This window comes from Mirounga angustirostris, unplaced genomic scaffold, assembly GCF_029215605.1.
Source record: "Mirounga angustirostris isolate CCGP_5_RB_7025 unplaced genomic scaffold, mMirAng1.0.hap1 SCAF_9, whole genome shotgun sequence".
Classification (NCBI taxonomy): domain Eukaryota; kingdom Metazoa; phylum Chordata; class Mammalia; order Carnivora; family Phocidae; genus Mirounga; species Mirounga angustirostris.
The window spans coordinates 82,661,853-82,682,030 of NW_026991717.1; the positions used below are offsets into that span (position 1 = coordinate 82,661,853).

General features: G+C 46.0%; 1 long non-coding RNA gene across 1 annotated transcript in view; it reads left to right on the plus strand.

The window, feature by feature from the left end:
• The window catches only part of LOC123861513 (uncharacterized), a 55,832-nt gene extending 37,330 nt beyond the window's left edge, over positions 1-18,502 (plus strand). Inside the window, exon 6 of the long non-coding RNA XR_010405137.1 lies at positions 16,801-18,502. This is a non-coding gene — a long non-coding RNA (uncharacterized LOC123861513). The remainder of the gene's footprint in view (positions 1-16,800) is intronic.
• The last annotated feature ends 1,676 nt before the right edge of the window (positions 18,503-20,178 follow it).

Below are 20,178 nucleotides of genomic sequence, written 5' to 3' on the forward strand. Positions count from 1 at the left end.
CAGGAGAGAGAGGAATCTCAAGCAGACTCCGTGCTGAGCATGGAGCCCAACGTCGGGTTCGATCCCATGACCCTGAGATCACAACCCCATGACCCCATCAGGACCCCAGTGGAAATCAAGACTCCCCCAACCGACTGCGCCACCCAGACACCCCACCTCTCACCATCTTTTATTTACACAAATGGCAATCCACTATTCTGTTATATTCCTTTTTTTTGCTTAATATATACCAGAGGTCACTCCACACCAGTACACAAAGAGCTCCTCAATCTTTCTCCATGATGCGTAGTAATCCATTATATTAACATAGTACCATTTGTCTAACCACTCTCCCATTAGTGATCGTTTCCATTATTTCCTTTTTTTTGATACTACAAAAAATGCTGCAATGAATAAACCTTGTTCAACAAGTGATTTCCACATCTAGGAGTATGTTGTAATTTAATAGAATTGCTAGTAATAGAATTATTATAAATAATTCCTATAAGTAAAATCACTGAATCAAAGATTATATATATTTGTAATTTTGATAGAGACTGCCAAATTGCCAATCCAAGTCACCTGACCCAATATCCTTCACCCACTTTTGCATTGCATTATTGGTCTTTTTCCTAAGGATTATGTAGCAATGAATTGCAAATATGTTTCCCAATTTGTCTAATGACTTTTGACTCCCCTTTTGGTTTTTTTTTGCATGCACATTATTAAAAACATGGTTGAATGTTTCAATCTTTTATTTTATAACTGCTATAATTTGTGTCATATCTTAAAAGGTTTTCTTTGGTCATAAATTACAACCAAAAAAAAGAGTCCATATGTCTTCTCGTATTTTTATGGTTTCACATTTTTATATTTAAAATCTTGGACCCATTTGGAATTTCTTTGGTAAAGTATGAGGTATGGCTCCAATTTTATTTATGTATCCATTGTGATAGCTGGCTACCATGTTGTCCAAACACCACTGATAAAACATCTAGTTTTCCCCACTGATTTGAAATGAGACCTGTATTATTTGCTAAATCCCTGTCTGTTTTGGGGTCTCCTTCTTGACATTGATTTTGTTTCAATTTCTCTATTCATGAGCCAGTGGTACCCTATTTTAATGTTTTGGAACTTAACTAAAATTAATTGTACTACAGTTTTTAAAGCTTTACTTATCTATCTCCCCAAAGCAATGAGGTTTCTTCTCTGCGTCTTATAACTTTGTTCACTTCCCCTCAGATAGCTCATGACCAATTTTTTTCTTAATCTTCCAGAAAAAGAAATTTGGCTTCTACCAGCTGAGTGGCAGAGGCAAATAAATGGAATAACGTTGGGCCTATAAGGAGAAAATCACAGGAATATCATATTTTACTTTTCCAAATCCTAGTGCATGACAGAGTCTTGGGGAACATGCTCTTTTGTTTCTAAGGCCATCACTTTAAAATCAAGTTATATTTGATGAATATTTATTATATGGCAAGTTGTTTCAGTTAGGATGTTTTTGGCTTCAAGTCATAAAAACAGATTCAAGCATCTTTAAACAATAAGGAAATGCATTCATTGCAATAACTGTAATTCTTAAGGGACAGAGGGTTGGGTAGGCAGTTTCAGTGGCCCAGCCATGTGATTACAGATCCAGGGTCTTACCATCTTTCTGCTCTGCATCCTCGGGCATCTGCTCCATCTCAAGCTGATGGCAAGATGGCTTCATTAATGCCAGGTCTCCCCTCCAGACATGACAACACCCTGAGAAAGAAGAGACAACATCTCTTTTGTTCTCTTAGGAGCAAGAAAACATTTCTCAGAAGTCTCCCATGTCTCGTTGGCCAGAATTGGGTATAATGCCCATTCCTGAGTCAACCTCTGGCAACAGGAATGTGATTACCTGCAGTCCAGACAGACCCACCCAATGAGGCTGGGGAAGGGTGAGTTTCCTCTAAGGCACACGGCTGCTTGGAAGAACACACATACCCGCACAAAACCTGGATTCAAGTAGTAACAGAAGTGGATAATGGATGCTGTTAACTAGTGCCCCATTTCCCTCTCTTTCTCTCTCCTGGCTGGATTCCTTTGCCAGACATCCAACAGTGTCCTCCCCCACACATGCTTACCGTTTGAATGGTAATGTATTAACTACAAACTCATTTATTCAATAAGCATTTACTGAACTCATACTAAACACCCAATACCGTGTGAGGAGCTGAGGACTGGGAAAAGGAAAGACAGGGAACCTGATCCTGATCTCAATGATGTCATGGAAGAGCAGAAAATTGAGGAATTCCACAGTACCATGATAAATGCTATGTCCATAATTTAAGGGTGCTATGGGGGTCCTAAAGACTGAGCAACTTCGTGGGGGAAGGGTAGAACAAACAGGGACTATTCCAGCTGAACTTGAAAAGATGAGCAGGTGATGGAAGAAGAAGAAGTAGGGGAAACAGCTGTACAAAGGCCAGAGAGGACACTGGCGTGGTGCTGAGGTTCTGTCAAGCTGTTGAATTCGGGGCTGCAGTGCTACTCTACCCAGGACACAAAGGCACCTGGGGGGGAGCTTTGGGCCTGGCTAGCAACTTCTGTTTGCACTGTTCAAGAGACGTCACCAGTGGATACCATCCCTAAGAAGTTCTGGAAGCAGTTCAAGCTAATTGTAGCAAGCACAAATAGAAGATTATTAATTAACCTTCTAAGGTCACAGACCACATCTCAGAGACCACTAAATCTTCTCTCTCACTTCACAGTCAAGCTCCTGGCAAAAAGATATCCATACTAACAGTCTCCTCACCTCCATTCAATCCTCAACTCCAACCCACTGATGGTAACAATATGGTGGTTGCTCCTGCTAAGGTCACTAGTGGCCTCAATAACTGCAAGACACCAAACTGAATAAAACCACCACCACCAACAACAACAACAGCAACAACAACAACAACAACAACACTCTCACATTCTACCTTCTCAGCATACTGACCTATGTATAATTCACTAATTACCTTGATTAACATCTTTAGAGACCCCAGGCAGCGAAAGTATGATTTCTCGCTCCCACTTCAATATGAAATTAGAATTTAAAACAATCCTAAATCATATTTTTTCCACAAGGACTTCATTTTTTTTTTTTTTTTTGAAATACCAAATTCTTTCAAAAACAAAATCAATCTCTCTGGCTCTGAGTACTCCTGTTTGTTTAAGCACATGGGTGGTCCACCAGGGGAATAATCCAGCAATAAACACATTTGTATCTTGTTTGTACTGGGCTAAACAGTGTTCTCCCAAAAGATCTATCCATCCAGAACCTCAGAATGTAATCTTATTTGGCCTTTGCAGATGTAATTAAGGTAAAGATCTTTAGATGAGATCATCCTGGATTAGGGTGAGCCCTAAATCCCATGACAAGTATTCTTATAAGACACAGAAACAGAACCGTAGAGACCAACGAATATGTGAAGACAAAGGCAGAGATTGAAGCAATGTATCTACAAGTAAAGGAATGCCAAGAATTATTGACAGCCACCGGAAGGTAGGAGAGAAGCATAGAACAGATTCTCCCCCAGAGCCTCCAGCAGAAACCACCGCTGCTGACATCTTAATTTCAGACTTCTGGCCTCCAGAACTGTGAGAAAATACATTTCTGTTCTTTCAAGCCACCCAGTTGCAGTAATTTGTTACATCAGGGCAAGGCATTATTGCAACAATTCTCATGCTTGCAAACACACACACACACACTATATATATATATATATATACACACACACACATATATTGCCTGCACTTTTCCGGGGGGATCCATGGCCCAATTACCCAGCAGCCAGTACCTAAGCCCATTTCCACACTAGCTGGGTTTCCAGAGAGCCAAAGCCCTGTTCAGTAATAGTAATATGCTGGCTTTCTCCAACATTTACATCCTCTGTTCACCAAGGAATGGCTAAAGGAGACTGGGGGTCCCCTGAGTGGGGACACAGGGTAACTGCCAGGGTCCCCACCGCTGCTCCATCACTGTAAATGAGTAGACCTTACGAATGAATGGGTCCACTGGGTAGTTTAACTAGCGTCGGAACAAAGTCAAACATTTTGTTCTGGAATCTTGGACGTCCACAGAAAAGGCCTGAGGTAGAGGCAAACCAGAACACAGGACCTCTCCTCCCTGGAAGGCTACCCTTCTGCCCTCCCCTGCCCCAACTCTCACCCCTTTCCCAATTCTCCCCTCACCCCTTTCCCAATTCACCCCTCACCCTGGTGAACGCTCCCAGCCAGCCCAGGCCTTGAACCACCCACGCCAGCTTACTCCCCATTCATTCACTCGCTCATTCAGCAAACATCCACAGGCACCTACTGTGTGTCAGTCATCGTGCCAGGCCCTGGAGACCCAGGGCTGCCAGACCCAGGCTGCTTGCCAGGCCCCGCTGGGGAGAGCAGAGGAGCTGTCCCTCCGCTCCTCTCATCCCAGGCACGCTCCACACAAGGCCTTCTCTTCAGAGAACCATGGCTTCGCCATTCCTTTCAGAGGCCTCACCCTGCTGCAGGAGCAGTGGCTCAGAAAATCTGTCCTTTCACTTGCATTATAGGATTTTTTAAAAAGCCGCTGCAGCAGCAGGGACAGCCGCCTTACCTTCCAGAAGCCTGTGGCTTAGGCTAATATTTACATGCATTTGCATTTCCTTTGTACACGAGGATGAGGAGAAAGGGTGGGGAAGGAAGTTTTGCCAAGGAATGAAAATGTGCCCTGAGCCAATCCTCAAAGTGCGATGGCAGTTGCCAATTGAAAATCAAGAAGCGACTTTTGAGCTACCATTCAGGTGATTTCTATCGCTCCCACCCTGGCTCTCCTTCGCAGGCAAACTCCTGTCTCCTTAGCTGCCCTGTGCATCTGGTCGCATCAGCTGTGGGCCAGCTCTATTTTGTCTGGGTCTCACAGGCCCTGGGAATCGTCTTTCTCCCCTCATTCTTCGGGTTTGGGTCATTTTCAGAGAGCTCTGTGGGCACCCTCTGGTGGCTGACTGGAAACTTTACCTGCAGAAACTGCAGTTGAACAGGATGGCTTTACGTCGCAGCCACACTCTTCCGGTGGGTGTCGGAAAGGGCCAGCGTATCTGCTGTACTTTGTACCACCTCTCCCCTCCCACGGTACGGGAGATGGAGACTGGGACGGTAGCTCTGTCCTCTCAGGAGGCAGGGTACTTTACGGAAAGGGCAGAGCCAAGAAACAAGGCATGATATGTGGGTTGCGGCTTTCCCAGCTCAGCCTGGGTGAGGAGGATGAGGGCAGCAGATCTTTGGGCTCTCAGAGTCCAAAGTCCTCAGAGTGAGGACTCACCTCACTGTAGCTCAGGGGCAGGCCAGGCTCCTGGCTCTCTTCCCAGAATTCCTGCCCCTCTGCCAGGCCAAGGGGCAACCATTCCCGAGAATCTTCCTCATCTTCTTTTTTTTTTTTTAAGATTTTATTTATTTATTTGAGACAGAGAGAATGAGAGACAGAGAGCATGAGAGGGAGGAGGGTCAGAGGGAGAAGCAGACTCACCGACGAGCAGGGAGCCCGATGCGGGACTCGATCCCGGGACTCCAGGATCATGACCTGAGCCGAAGGCAGTCGCTTAACCAACTGAGCCACCCTCTTCCTGAGGCGCCCCTCTTCCTCATCTTCTGAGAAGGACTGGGACGGGAGGGAGGGAGGAGTCACGGCGGGAAGAACCTTCCACCTGAGGATGACCGCCCCACAGGCCTTAAAATCAGAGGATCTAATGAGCATTACTGTTCTGTCAACACCATCAGTACCACCACCTGATATTCTTTAGCCTCAGGATACTTCCTAAAGTCATTTAATATTACCTTCATTTTGCAAAAAGAGGTTCCAAGAGGTTCACTACTAATGGGACTTCCCGGGGCCTGCCAGTGTAGGCCCTGACTGAGTTTTCCCTCCTGCCTGGTGGCGCTCTGGCATATTGACCAGTAGCAGCTGTGGGTCTCAGCCACATCCCGCCCGTGTCAGTCTGTCAAAGCAAGCCACACGGGAACAGGCGAATTGTGAGGAGGCCTTTAAAAGGCAGGATCTTAAAGAAGGCTATCCTGGAGGCACAGGAGGGTGGCAATATCACAAGTGGGTTCCAGAAGCTGGAAACAGAACCAGCTTGCTCCGATTCCAGACGCCTTGGTTGGAGGCCTAAGCCATAGCATTTACCTGGAAACAAAGAAGCATTGTCTACCAGGAGCAGTCTTCTTTATTGCGACCATTTTTCATTGGCTTTTTTTCCACAAGCAGGCCGCAGGGCAGAAGGGAAGCCCAGCTCCCCGTGAGCCATCAGTCACCCCATACTGGCCCTGGCAGCCCTGTTCCGCCCAGCCAGGTCTCACAATGCTGCTGGGGAAAGCCTAGAAGCTAAGACTGGAACAGAGCAAAGAGGCCAGTGTGAGCACAACCTGAGGAAACAGACAGCTCAACCACCCACGGAGCCACCCACCCATAGGCAGGGCCATAGGTCCTGATAAATCTGAACTGAGCCCTCGTGGGTTGCTCCCCCCAGCTTGTGCTCCCAGACGGATGCGGATACTGATGTTGGGTTAGGACTGCAGTCCCCAGATGTGCCCTCGCGTGGGGATGGAGCAGCCAACATGGTCATCACAGCTAAGGGACTGCTGGCTAGGTGCAGCTCAACTACCCACTCCGAGCCCTTCACCCAGATTAACTCATTAGTCTTCGTGACAGCCGAATAAAGGAGGTGCTGTTATTACCCCCATAAAACAGGACACCACGATGGAGAAATTCAATAACTCGACCCACCTCGCGCCTATTGTCAGTGGGGGAGTCAGGATTCACATCTGGCCACCTTGCTCCACAGCCTGTGCTCTTAAACCCCCTCATCCTACAGTGTCCCAGAGTGTGGGGCACAAGCTCTTCTATCCCTCCCGGAAGCGGCCGCACAGCCTACGCGCTAGTGTCTCCATCTTACTGACGTGAACACTGAGTCATGGAGGAGTTAAACAGGGTTCTACAGCGGGCAAGAGGCAGAGTCAGAATTTGAATCGAGGTAGCTAGACTCCTGAGCCCCAGCTCTAATCATCACATTTGACCACCTCCCTCTCAGCTAGAGCAATTCCCCAAAGCTTCCACTCACTTGGTTTTGCAAATTTCCTCCTAGACATTGGCCAGCGCCAGGCTGGTTTGGGAGCTGGCCCCGAAGCCCAGGGAGTAGCCCTCCTCCCTCCTAAAAGGCATATCGGAGAAGGCTCCTCCCTCTCTGCACACTGCTCCAGGGATGGGTTCATGGCCACCTGCCTCTGACTAGCAAGGTCATACCAGTCTTGCTTATGCCCAGGTCACCTCCACCTTTCTGGGGCTTCCAAGTCCAGGAAGGTAGCTCTCTCTTCCTTAGCCAGATGATTCCAATTTCTCTGGAATTTTATGGGACACAAAGGCAAATCCAGTTCCTCCACTGGCTCCCCAGGGCTCCCCGCAGGTGGCCATTCAAGAAATTAGGGAGTGAGTTGCTCAGCCACAGCCTTGATCCCGATGGGCCAACATTCATAGGGCGTTGCCACAATTTAGGGCCTAAAGTCTTAGGCAAATTTTTCTCCTTTCTGGCTTATTGATTATCTACCTGGCTACCTTCCAAAACTGACACTGGCCTTTGTCTTTCAAGGTTTGTGTCCTGCTGTGTTGGGCAATTGAGTTTTATCAAATGGGATCAACACCATGAGATCGACTTCAAATTGCCTGGTGCCAGTTTTCCATTTGTCCCTCCCCCCATTCACACTTCTCCCAGGGTACTGACCTAGAAGGACAATATCAATAGATTCCTTGTCCTCTGGCTTTCATTGGGTTCATCCAGTGGAGGTCACTGGCAGTAAATAAGTAGGCAGGAGGTGAGAGAGGCCAGAGTGGTTGTCCTGCCAGGTTCCCTTGAGTTATCTGAGTCACTCTCCTGACCATAACATATATATTCCTGTATCCACTGGTAGGTAACAATCTACCTCAAACACTTAGTAACCAAAAACAATTAACAACCACTTATTTTAATGATGAACCTATAATTTGGACAGGGCTCAGAGAGGTGACTCAACTCTGTTCCATGTGGCATAAGCTGGGCAGCTTGACTGGGGCTAGAGAATCCACTTCCAAGATGGCTGACAAGTTGGTGCTGGTTATCATTTGGGTGAACCTAATCAGGGCTGCTAACAGAGACCTTCAGTTCTCCAGGTAGGCCTCTCCTTGGGGCTGTTAGACTTCCTCCCAGCGCAGTGAGTGGCCTGAGAGCACAGAAATGGAAGCTGCCAATCTGTTAAGGCCTGGGCCTAGAAACTGGCATGACATCACTTCTGCTATGTTCTTGGTCAAAGCAGTCACAGAGGCCCTGATTCAAGGGGGGAGAACACAGACCCCACTCCTGATGAAAGGAGTATCAAAGAATTTTAGACTTTAATTCCATTTAATCCACCACAGTTTATAAGCGGTCTCTCCTACAGCTACCTTTCCAGGGTCCAATAAGTGATCTCTCCCCTTGTTCCATCAGCCCAGGAGTGGAGCCGCGGGCTCCTTATTAGTGCTTGTCCCAAGGTACTGTACTGTCCCTGGTTTGATTTACCTATACCCTGATCACACATTTGTAATAGCCTCTTTATTAAACTCCCCCTCAAAATATCCAGCTTGGGTGTATGCAGGTACTTGCCTGGACCCTGGCAATATTTCTCTGCCAAGTGCCTACTTCACCCCACGGGAATGTTCCATGAGACCACCCTCCTCAAAACCTCTCCTCCCAACTCCCACCAGTCTCAAAACTCCCCACAGTCCAATCTCCCTTCAGCTTTGCCTATCACTTTCCTTCTGGCCCTTGGAAGACCTCAGCTCAGTCAGGAAGAACTGGCTAACTTAGCAAAATAATTCATGCTTCCATGCTTCAAGGGTGCTCACACTTCATGCCCACCTCACCCAGGAAAATGTTTATACTACTGTACTTCCTCAAGAGTCAGATCTTAACCCAAATTCTTAAATTCTATGCTCATAAACACAGATATGTGTGAACCTCCAATTAGGCTAATAAAAAAGGGGTGTTCTGGTCAAGCTAGCCTTTCAGATCTCCTCAAACCACACAGACAACCTCCAAATCTTCCTACTCCCAACCTCCCACTTCCTACTTCAACCTCCCAAAGTTTGCCTTGACCTTGAATCCCTATGCAAAACCTGAAGATCTATTTTACTTCTTTTGATTTTCCCTGATAACTCTCCTGCCTCTAATGGGGGACCTATAGCCGATAAGTCCAGAGCCAGGGCAAAAGGGCATATTGACTGCCCCCATGTCTCATTTCATTCAGACAAGCGTATCACCAACCAGTGAAGAGGAACAAAGGTTGTCTTCCTATGACACTGCAAAAAAATAGCATTTTCTGGATTCTTATCTGGAACTCCAATAATTATGGTATCTGTCATGTATTTAATCAGCAGAACCCAAAAAGGCAGTGCTAAACAATTTCTGAAGCACTTTCTTCCCATCTATACTTCTAAAACTTCTTTTCATTCATTCATTCACTGAAGAAATATTTATCTGAACACTTGCTGTACATGGCGGGCAATGTACTAAGCACTGGGAATTGATGATGAGCAAAAACAGATGGACCGGAGGATACATCACTCAAATAATCACACAAATATATGTGAAATAACAAATTGTGATACCATTTTCCTTGTATTATGAGTGTGTATAACGGAGGGGGGGGACTGTCATCATCAAGGAGGTCAGGGATAAATATCCGTCACCCTTAAGTCCCACTGATGCTCCCACCCTCCACCAGGCTCATCCCCGCCCTGGGATGACCACAGAACAGCTAAAATGGAAGTGTTAGTCTGCGTTGCTTATAGCTCCCAGCTGCTAAGGGCTAGGGACTTCCTCTTACAACCCCCTGTCAGTTCCCCAGTCCAACCCTCCCACCCTGGGAGGTATCAGGAGCCGGAGGCCACCACTCCCATTAATGCGCGGGGAAGGGGGTTTCTGGAGTGGGTCTTAGTAGGAGGCTTCTTCTAAAGCAGAGCGAACCTTGTTCCATGGTGGCATGGCCAGGTCTTCTGTGACACCTACCTGCTGTCATGCCAAGCTGCCCAAGGAGTCGCTACCAACAAGTCCCAGCCCTATTAACGAGGATGCCTCAAAGGCAATGTTGCCCGAGAGGACAGTGGGGTATCTGGCTCAGCACCTTCGTCCACATTTTGAGAGAGCTGGTTTTTGTATCTTTCCTGAGTGCATGTGCAGCAGGGCTCTATGGACCTCTTTCTACCACTTACAAACTGTGGTGGATTATCCTGCTATTTACTTCCAGTTGCTTCTCTTCTTAGAGCTACTCCTGGCAGAAACTATACCTCTAGGCAGTACCCAAGGTTCTCTGGGCCCCACGTTCACTCTGTCTTCCAGTGAGCGCCAACTGCCAGCAGACAGCCCTCTGGGGACTTCTGTGCCCGCCTGACACCGCCCCTGTCGCTAGAGCAGACACCCACCAAGCTCCGCCCTTCCCGCGCGTGCACAGCACGTGTCTGCCTGGGCAGCCTCGTGCCCACACGTGAGGATGGATGTTCCTATCTGAGGATGCCAGTCTGCGGGGGCCACAAACCGGAGCTGAGGGAAACGTAAGCCAGGACTGGATTTCAGTGCCGCTTCTACCTCTTACCAGCGATGTGCGTTTGGGTCACAGCCTGCGACAGCCCCAGTTCCCTCACTGACGGAAAACGGAGATAATAATTTCCACCTCCTGAGAAGAAATAATGGCAACCCTAGTACAGTGCCGGGAACCCAGAAGGTGCTTGACAAATGCTAGTCTCCTTTCTGTTCTGACAAAGCCGCTCTGGCCAGAGATCCTGCAACTAGGTCTGTCCTCAGCCCACTGGCTCCGAAGGACTAGAGCAAAGGGGCAAATAACGTAAAACCACCCTCGAGCTGCCGAAATAAGGCACTTCCCCCGCTGAGAAGGACTGCGTCCTGAAGGCTGTGGAGGCGGAGGAGTCAGATCCCACCAGGAGCCACCCCTCCCCCAGGGGACGTCTGCGGCGTGGGGGAGGGGAGGTGCGCGGGGTCTAAGAGACCCTCTCAGTCCTGAGGGAGCAGGTGTGGACCTCGGAAAGGCTTCAGAGTCAGCCCACTGCTCTAGAATGCGGCCTTGACCCGACTCAGGCCAGTGCCTCCCTGCCCACCCCCGTCCTCTGAGGCAAGATGACTACACGGACTCCATCCTCCCTCGGAAAGAGCTAGCTTGGGCTCCGACCACAAGAGGATCTGTGAGAAAGGGTCTGATGTCCCCGACAAAGCCTCAAGTGGATCTAGATGACCCCTCCAGGCTGAATCGGGAGTTTCTGAGACTCCCCCGGCCTGGCTTGGAAAGAGACCTGAGGAGGGAATCTGCAGGGGGGGTGGGGGTAGGGGCTCGGCTCAGCCAGCAAGCCTCCAGAGGGTCTGCACTAAATGCCTGTGGTTCTGCATGCCCAGAGGACAAGACTGCCTCTCCTTGGGCGACCTTGCTGGCAGCAGTGGCTTTGTTAGCCTGTGGACTTTCATCATATTCAAAGGATTCTACATTTGAAAAGAGTTAAGCTGGAGGAAGCTGGGGAAAAAAAAAGAGTCCGAGAAGGCCTACCCGGGTAGCAAGAGCCTTCAACCGAGTTGTCACCCCCCGGGCCTGAGTGGGTAGTACACAAAGAGGGCTTTTCTCTCCTACACACACTTTCCCAAAAGCAAGGGGCTACCGTAATAATAGTGATAATAACCCCATTTATTGAGAGTTGACCGTGTGCCCGGAACTCTACCGAGCGAGCGCCACTTTACATCTGGTGTTTAATTTACTCCTCACAAACGCCCCATGAGGTAGTCTCTCCATTTCACAAACAGGGAAACTGAGTCTCAGAGATGACCCACCACCGCCAGCCCCGGGTCATAATCGTTTTTAAGTGGTAAAGCCACAATTCTCAATTTGTGGAGAGTAATGAAGAAAAGTGTGGCATCTGAGAATTAGAGCCTCTCCCGGATAAGGGCTTCCAAGTTTATACACGGGAGGATCAGAAGGATCTCGAAGGGGTCCCCGTCATTCACTCGGGTTTTTCTGTCTCCCCTCCACCTAGGGCAGGAGGAGTGGATCCCGGGGCCCTCAACGGAACATCACCTCTTCCCTGCGAGAATTTGGCACATGCTGTCAACCGTGTAGGGAGGATGACGGTCCTTCCCTTCTTATCCCATCTACTTATTTAGGAAAGTCAGAGCCGAGCTGAGCCAGCTTCTTCACGGGCCTGCGACCAGTGAGTCACGCAGAGCCCCTTGCTTAAAAGGGTCCCATGCTTGGTTTATTGCTTTGCTGTTACCGCTTTAAAATTCTTAATACATTTTCAACAAGGGACCCTGCCTTTTCATTTTGCAATGAGCCCCACAAATTACATCATTGGTCCTGGACAGAGCTTTAGGCAGGGGGCAGGGAGAAACAGCCCGTCAAGCCACAGTTAGTGTCTTTTGCCTTGTGGCCTCTTCTCATGAGCACTGGGCTGTTCTGGTGAGAACACCACACATAGTGGAGCCCAAAGAGCATGGATAAGGCCCCTTGCAACAAATGCAGATGATACAGTTCCTTGAAATTTGGCAATGTAGAAGGAGTTCATTGGTAAACGTGTGTTTTCTCAAAAAACTGAACCTCATGGCACCTGGTACCAATGGCTAAAACTGGCCACCATCGAGCCCAAGTTTTACCAGATTTGGTGAAAACCACAAAGAGCTTGCTACTCTTTCCTCATCCTGGCTGAGCTCGGAATGTTAAGTGCACAATCATAACAATTATCACAATTTTGCTCAGATTTCCGCAGCAATACAGAGGATCAGAAGGAAGAAAAGGAGCATTGTCTGCTGTCCAATTATGTGGAACATGTAGGAACAGGATTGTTTGTCCCGATGTCAAAAATCCTTGTGTTTATCATAACCTGTGCTTCAGGGCATGCTTTAATTTATGGTGTTAAGGAGCCAGATGCTTGAATAAAGAGACAGCAGGCCTGAATCATGTTCCTAGGACTGTGACCACCTGAAATAACATTTGCTTTCACCTAAAGACAAAAGTCACAGTTCCGGTAGAGAATCTGTGTTTGTGAAGAATTAGGTTCCTCCAAATGTTGATTTCATGGCACTTAAGAGGGGGCACCTGGGTGGCTCAGCTGGTGGGGCATCTGACTCTTGGTTTGGGCTCAAGTCATGATCTCACAGGTCATGGGGTCGTACCCCATGTGGGGCTCCGCGCTCAGCAGGGAGTCTGCTTGTAAATTCTCTCCCTCTGCCCCTCCCCCATTCACTCTCCCTCCCTCTCTCTCAAATTAGAAAGAAAGAAGGAAGGAAGGAAGGAAGGAAGGAAAAAGTAGGTAGGTAATATGAGTGCAGGTAGATGTAAAGGACCAAACTAAATCAAAAGCAAGCAGAGTTTCCAAGTGTTTTTTTTTTTTAAAGAGAGGAAAAACTATTTTACATAGAGATCTATTTTCCCCTCCCTCCACACACACATATACAATTTTGCCACCTTCATTCAAAGGCTAGTGATTTTTTTCCCCTCTAGGTTTGGTGCTGGAATAGCTGACAACAGTGATGTTTATTCCAAGTCATCATTCATTCATTCATTCAGGTCAAACCATGACGGTACCCTGAATAGGCTAATAGTTTAGCCTCCCTTCCTCCAGTATTCTTTTACTACTGGTTCAGTGTCTATTTAGTGGCAGTGGGGAAAGCTAAAGCAATATTAACAAAAAATGAAAATGTTTCTGTTTAGAACCCACATGTCAACTATCCTCTCATCCTCTTCTCGGAGTATTTTCAAAGCAAAACTCCACCTTGCAGAGGAGTACTGGTGAGCAACGTCATTTACCGACGTGTTTGAAATGGTGATGCGGAATGGCATTTACACTGCTCAGCAGTGTTTTGCTTAAAAACTCCCAATACCTTATGTGTAGGACTCCAATATACATTCCAGGAAGACAGAAAGGCTCCTCCAGGGAAAGAAAATAAAGCTGCTCCGTCTTCACCTTTTTATCATTATTCTCCCCACCACACACACACACACACACACACACACTCATCTTTTTGTCTTCAAAGAGTCTTCCATATATTAGTAGAATTAGTGGATCTTTGGCTAACCCGGCCAGTATGATCCAACAAACCCTTCCAGTGCCTTTGTGAGCAGAGCCTCTGCTCAACTCTCCTCTCTGGCACATCTCCCCCACCCCCGCCCCCACCTACACAGATGCACCAGATCAAGACAACTCACCTTCGCGAAGAAAAACAAACTCACATTCGCCAGAAAAGCCAGACGCGGACACAGTATCTTGTTGTAACCCAAAGGGGATGGTGCTCACCTGATAGTTGCCTGAACCTCCTCCACAGGGGGCTCAAGTCCCTGGGGCCACTTTGAAGTTGCTTCTATAAACCAACTGGGGGATCCTCCCCCTGACAGGTCACCTTTATCTGGGATCCCTTCAGGAGAAGGGACTTCTACTCCTACAAGACCATGGATGTTAAAAACAGAAGACGGAGAGTTAGAGCCCAGCTGGGACTCTTTGGACATGGGAGAAAACCTCCCCAAATGCCCATAAAAAGTGGGGGTGAGGGAGAGTGATGTAGGAGAAAGCTAAGGGAAAACCTTCTGTGAACAGACCTGTGGCAGGAGCTGTTAGAGTTCACTATTACTCCCTCCTCCTTTCCTTTCCAGAACTCTCCTGAAAGATCTCCTGGGATGTGCAGCAAATGAGTAGTGATAGTTTCTTGCCCACATTTACTCCTTGTCCAATTTCCTCTCCTAGCCAGAGAGAAGGCTACTTCTTGAGCAGTTCTGACTGGGAACCAACAGGGATGATTTAAAAAAACCACGAAGCAAGCCTCCTAAGGCAGGCACCGTATGAGAACATTTGAGTATCTTTAGAATGAGACCCAGAGAGTTCTCTCCCTCATGTCATTTATATTGAACGAGTGTTATTCCGGGACTTTAAATTATCTTAATATGCCCTTCAAGTCACTTTCCTCTCTGTTCAAGCCCCCTGTTGAACCATCCCTGTCTGTCATTGTTACTGTCATTGCTGACGCTCCTAAATAGTACCCACTCTCTGCACCCTCACATTCTAGTTGGAGGTACAGGAAATACAGTCAAACAGCAACAACAACAAACCCAAGCAAGGTAAGGAGTGCGAATGTCCAGAGTGTTGCCGATGGAAAGTGCTGGAAGAATCAGGAGGGGAGAGAGAGCTTTAAGCAGAGGCCAGCAAGATAGGAATGGCACTAGAGTAGAGATAGAGGCAAGGACTGTGAGGCAAAAGGCAGATCTGCTCAAGGAACAAAGAATTCCTCAGTCCAGACTAGACCAACCATTCAAAATAGAAGAGCTCAAGACAATGGTATGCAGGTAAAAAGTTGGATTTGTCGATTTTGACAGCTTTCATGGTGTAAATACTCCCTTCATGGCCCATTTCCAGCTACCAACATGATATCACTGAACACACAGTTGGGAAGATGTGTTCAAAACTGGCTCTCCCTACGTAAGTGCAAGTTGGCTCAAGAACACCACTGGGGCAAGAACTTAGAGACCTATTACTGACGTTTACCCCAGTTTCATTAGCCCCCAGACAGAACATTTCAAGATTAAGATAGGCTGACACAGAGGACAAGTCAGCTACATCAATACCTTGTGTGCTGCCACCTCCGTATGTTCAATAATGGGGAACTTGGCCGGTTTTCAGCACTGCAATTCCCTGAATGCTGTTTGCAATTCTCTGGCCCACCTCTAGTCTTAATATTCCCTTTTACAAAGGAAAGGAAGTCTTACCAGGTTCTGTTCAGCCTTTTGGATTAAAGAGAATGTGCACCAGCCCAATCTACATGGTTACCACCATTGCTGATCCCCCTGACAGCACCTCCCCAAATTCTCTTTGGATCTGCCTGGAAGCACAGGTGGTTATTTACTGACTGTGTCCATTCATGGCACCAAAATAGTGATCTTGAGCCTCTGGCCTGGAAACTGTGCCGATAGAACTTCTATAAGTAAACATACCTCAAGTCTCTGTGAACTCAAAGCTTCTTTCATGCTTCACAGAGCAACTGGAAACACCAAAAAACAACAGGGCTCCTGGGCAGAGCTTTTACAGGAAGCTGGACCCTGTGGAGGCCCTTCCAGCATTACCCCAATTCTCCTTTAACAGCACTCTCGGAAAAGGACGCTACTCCATGGGTCAGGTCATAGCAACACTTCAGGACCAACATCAACTTGCCAAGACAAGTGCAAGTAGGATGGTGGGAGGTGGTTGGATTAGGACAAAAGAGAGCCTCTGGGGAAGAGGGGAGCAATGTCTAGTCTATGAGTCCTGTATAAAGGATTTTTCTTCCATCTCGTAAGTGTCTCAAAGGCAGAGCAGAGCAAGTGCAAAGGAATGAAAACAAACATTTTTCAAGTTATCCTTTACCCTTTTTTCCAGTTAGAGATATATGTAGGTTTTCTCAGAAAACAAGCCAGAAATAAGAAATAAAGAACCAAAAATATGTCCTGAAATATTAATGTAAATATATATGCAGCCTTTTTTTTTCATTTGTCATCCAAATCCTGCTCCCAATTATTATTTAAGACCTTGGTTATGTACAATTAGATGGAAACATTCTAGATAGCTATTGTGAGACACAGTCAATAAGCCCATTTATTATATCTTGGAGCAATCTGAACTCTACAACCATTCTCTCTTGGCCTCTATCCTTTGCTTTCCAAGTGAATTGAGCTAAATTCCTTATGAGAGATTTTATTGTATCATACTCCCCCTTGCTAAATACCTGACTGATTTCATTGTTTTCTCAGGCCATGAACCTAAAACCTAATTGACAGAGGGATGGGTGTTCTCTTCAAGTTGCACATCTATCCCACCAGAGGAATTGCTGCGTGTCTGCTACTGTTCCAAAGTCCCCAGTTATTGATCCTGATATTGCACAGTTTTCCAATAAATCTTAATCACACAGACACAAATCAGCAGAAGTACTGAGAGTCTTCCTGAATATTCACCGGGTGAGAGATGCAGGTGGCATCTTTGACTAGAAACGCCTGCAGGCAATTGCATACCGCATTGGGAAGGGGAAGAGATTTCCACCGGGAGAGCTTATCATTCCTTAAATATTTATGTTTCGTTTCTCGGTTATAAAATTACGGCATCCCTCTCAAGAATTCCACCAAATATGTCTATTGTCTGAGGGGATTGTTTTTTGTTTTTTGTTTTTTGTTTTTTATTTACTGCAGCTTTCAAGATAGTACATACATGACTTTCAAAAACTCACTTTGAAAATTGAGGGGATTCTCTTTTATCTCAAGAGACGGTGCAGGCTCACTGATTTCTGTAATGTTTCCCTTTTTCATAACGGCACAGAGACATCACTCTGCACACTGTCAACACTCTTTTGGGAAGCACAGCTTATAACAATAGAGAACTCAATATTGAACAAACCTTGCAACTGTCGCTTATAACCCTTTTCCTTCTGTTACTTGCAGCAAAATCTTAAGATTTCTGAGTCAGATAAATGTATCTGAAGAGACCGTCACAATTTACTTAGCTTTACTTTAGCTATAAGCAAAATGGGGAGAAACATCTACTCCTACCCCACAATGAAGAAAAAATGGATAGCTGGGCTCCCCTGGGGGAAGCAGTGTTCTACAGAGCATAGGATAAATGCTGGTGGAGATGGAAGATAAAGTCCTCCTTCCCAATAATCTACAATCCGGGAGCCCAAGACGGGCCAAGTCTTTAACAAAAGCCCAGAGACAACTCTAGTCACTTACACCTGAGGGTAAGACCGCCATTTTCCTTTCCTAATATCCCAAGGTGCCTAGCACATTTCTATGACCAATAGATGTGATTGGCTAACTAAATGAAAGATAACAGTCAGCTTGATTAGTGTCTTCTCTCTGGTTGACATATGTCCAATGCTTCGTCCGTCAAAAACTGAAATGAAAAGATTGATAATTCTTACTCTGAATTATAAAATGTCCAAAAATCCAAAAGAAAAGTGTTTTAACTCATTTTGTTATCACATCTCAATTTTATACCATGCAGCAACTTTCTAGGATACAGAGTAGAATGATAGAAACTTGTGAACATCTCCTGAAGCCCAAGAGATTATCTTACTTTTTGGAGTTCCTTTGGCAAACTTCTGTTTGACACACATCAAAACATCATCAATATGTTTTAATGTGATTTTCCAATTTGCAGAGAGGATGGTGTGTGTTCTAGGCTGACTTCAATGGTCAGAGAACGTCTTTGCTGAATAAAAACCAATCGGAAAGACTTTCAACGTGTGCTATAGTGTATCTCTGCCTGATTTCTTCGTAATGTTACTTGGACAGTTAACTTGCTTAAAGTAAGTTAGTATAAATTATATCATCCTTCCTGTAAAAAAATTTTTTCACCAACAAAATGGACTGCTAGATTTCAAGGAAAGAGGTAAGAGCTGATTAGCTTCTTTCACAAGTGTATCTTCAATAAGTATCTCTCTGTGATCACCAAGACAGTGGTGACAGTGATAAGCTTTTGGTGGGAGCTGAAAACCTTGAGCATCATGGTGTCAGCTTTCCTGTACTGACATATATTTCTGCTACTTTCAGTCTGAAAACTCACTACTTGATCACCTTAATAATGCTTAAAATATAAAATGTCCCAGATTCTTTACAAAATATAGTATGAGTTTGATTCTCTTAAACAGTTCTATCATTAATTCTAAATGTTTTCAGTGTACAAAAGGTGCATACCCACTAGAGAAATCATCTGTCATCTAAGACTGTTTTGGGGTCTCTTCCCTAACAATTTTGGAGACACCTCTTTAGCAGGGTAAGGTTTCCTAATGACTAGAGAGCTCTCTGGCCAAGACACCAACTGGATTCTTGTCCACAACCCTCATGGGACACCTTGAGCCCTAATAAGAGTTCTGGTATCACTGCCCTCAAAATGGAAAGTTCTCACCCTTTTGAGAGCTTGAGACTGAAGTAACCCATTGCCCAATTCTCAGGAAGTCTGCAAATAATATTCTGGTATTACCGCCTTATGCTCCTCCCTGGTTCTTCAGATTTTTAAGTCTTTGCTATTTGTACAGACATTTGAATTGGATGGAATCTTGCCCTCTTTGAATATCCTTGTCCAGTAGAGCCATCGACCTCAGAAGTATTAAATGAATATCTGATCAAATCTCTCAAGGCTTTGTCCAAATCTCATCATAGTTCTGGAGTCTGTGCCCAAGACAAATCTCAGGCTTGCTTGAGTCCTCTTGATGGAATGGCCTGGGCCAGCAAGACAACAACCAGGCGTGCGATGATAGTCATGGGAGACAAAGCAGTAGTAGTCACAATGCTATTACTTAACACACACAGGAATCAGGGCAGAAGATGGCTAGGGCACCGGGGGCCATAATTCCAAACCTCGCAGCCAAAAAAGAGGCTAATCCTGACCAATCTAGAGTCCCTGTGAGCGAATGTATCTTTTGTGAAGTGTGTATGTTTAAACACCAACATTCCCACACACCTTTCACACCATGGCCTTTGGACTTTCAGCTGACAGTGAACATTTCAAATTATTGCACAGCTCTGAAGCAAACCCGCCAACGGTTGACTTTCAGCACCATTGCCTTCTTGGTCTGGAAAATGGTAATTTGAATAGTTTAGTACATTATAACCTTCTCATGTGGTTTTTTTTTTTTTTAAGAAGAAAAAAAAATGAAAAACAAAGTGCAGGTACCAGTGATACAAAGCACAGATTTCATAAACTTAATTTGAATTGAGTTTAAGCTAGAAATCATTAGTGGTGCCCAAAAACTCATATAACATTCGCCTAACAGAGACTCCTGAGAACTTAAGAAAAAAAATTATTCCTAATCCCCAGCGTTCTGGATAGAGTGCCAAACTTGCCCCAGGCTGCTGGTTTGAGCCCTGTAGACCACAGTCAATCAAGTCCAGGCCAATCAGATTCTCCATCTCACCCATCTACAGCCTTTCTGAATCCTGAGGCCTCCTCTGGAAGGAACTCAACCCCAGAAATTCGAAATTAGAAAAAAGGCAAAGGGTCTCTGGGAAACACAGACTATGTAAATAGCCAAACAAGCTCTAAGATTTTCTCAGAGCCAAAATTTTCTAGATTGTCCCCCTTCAAGATCCAAACTAAGTGGGGGACTTGCCATGCCTTCTCTCTGCAGACACGGGTTT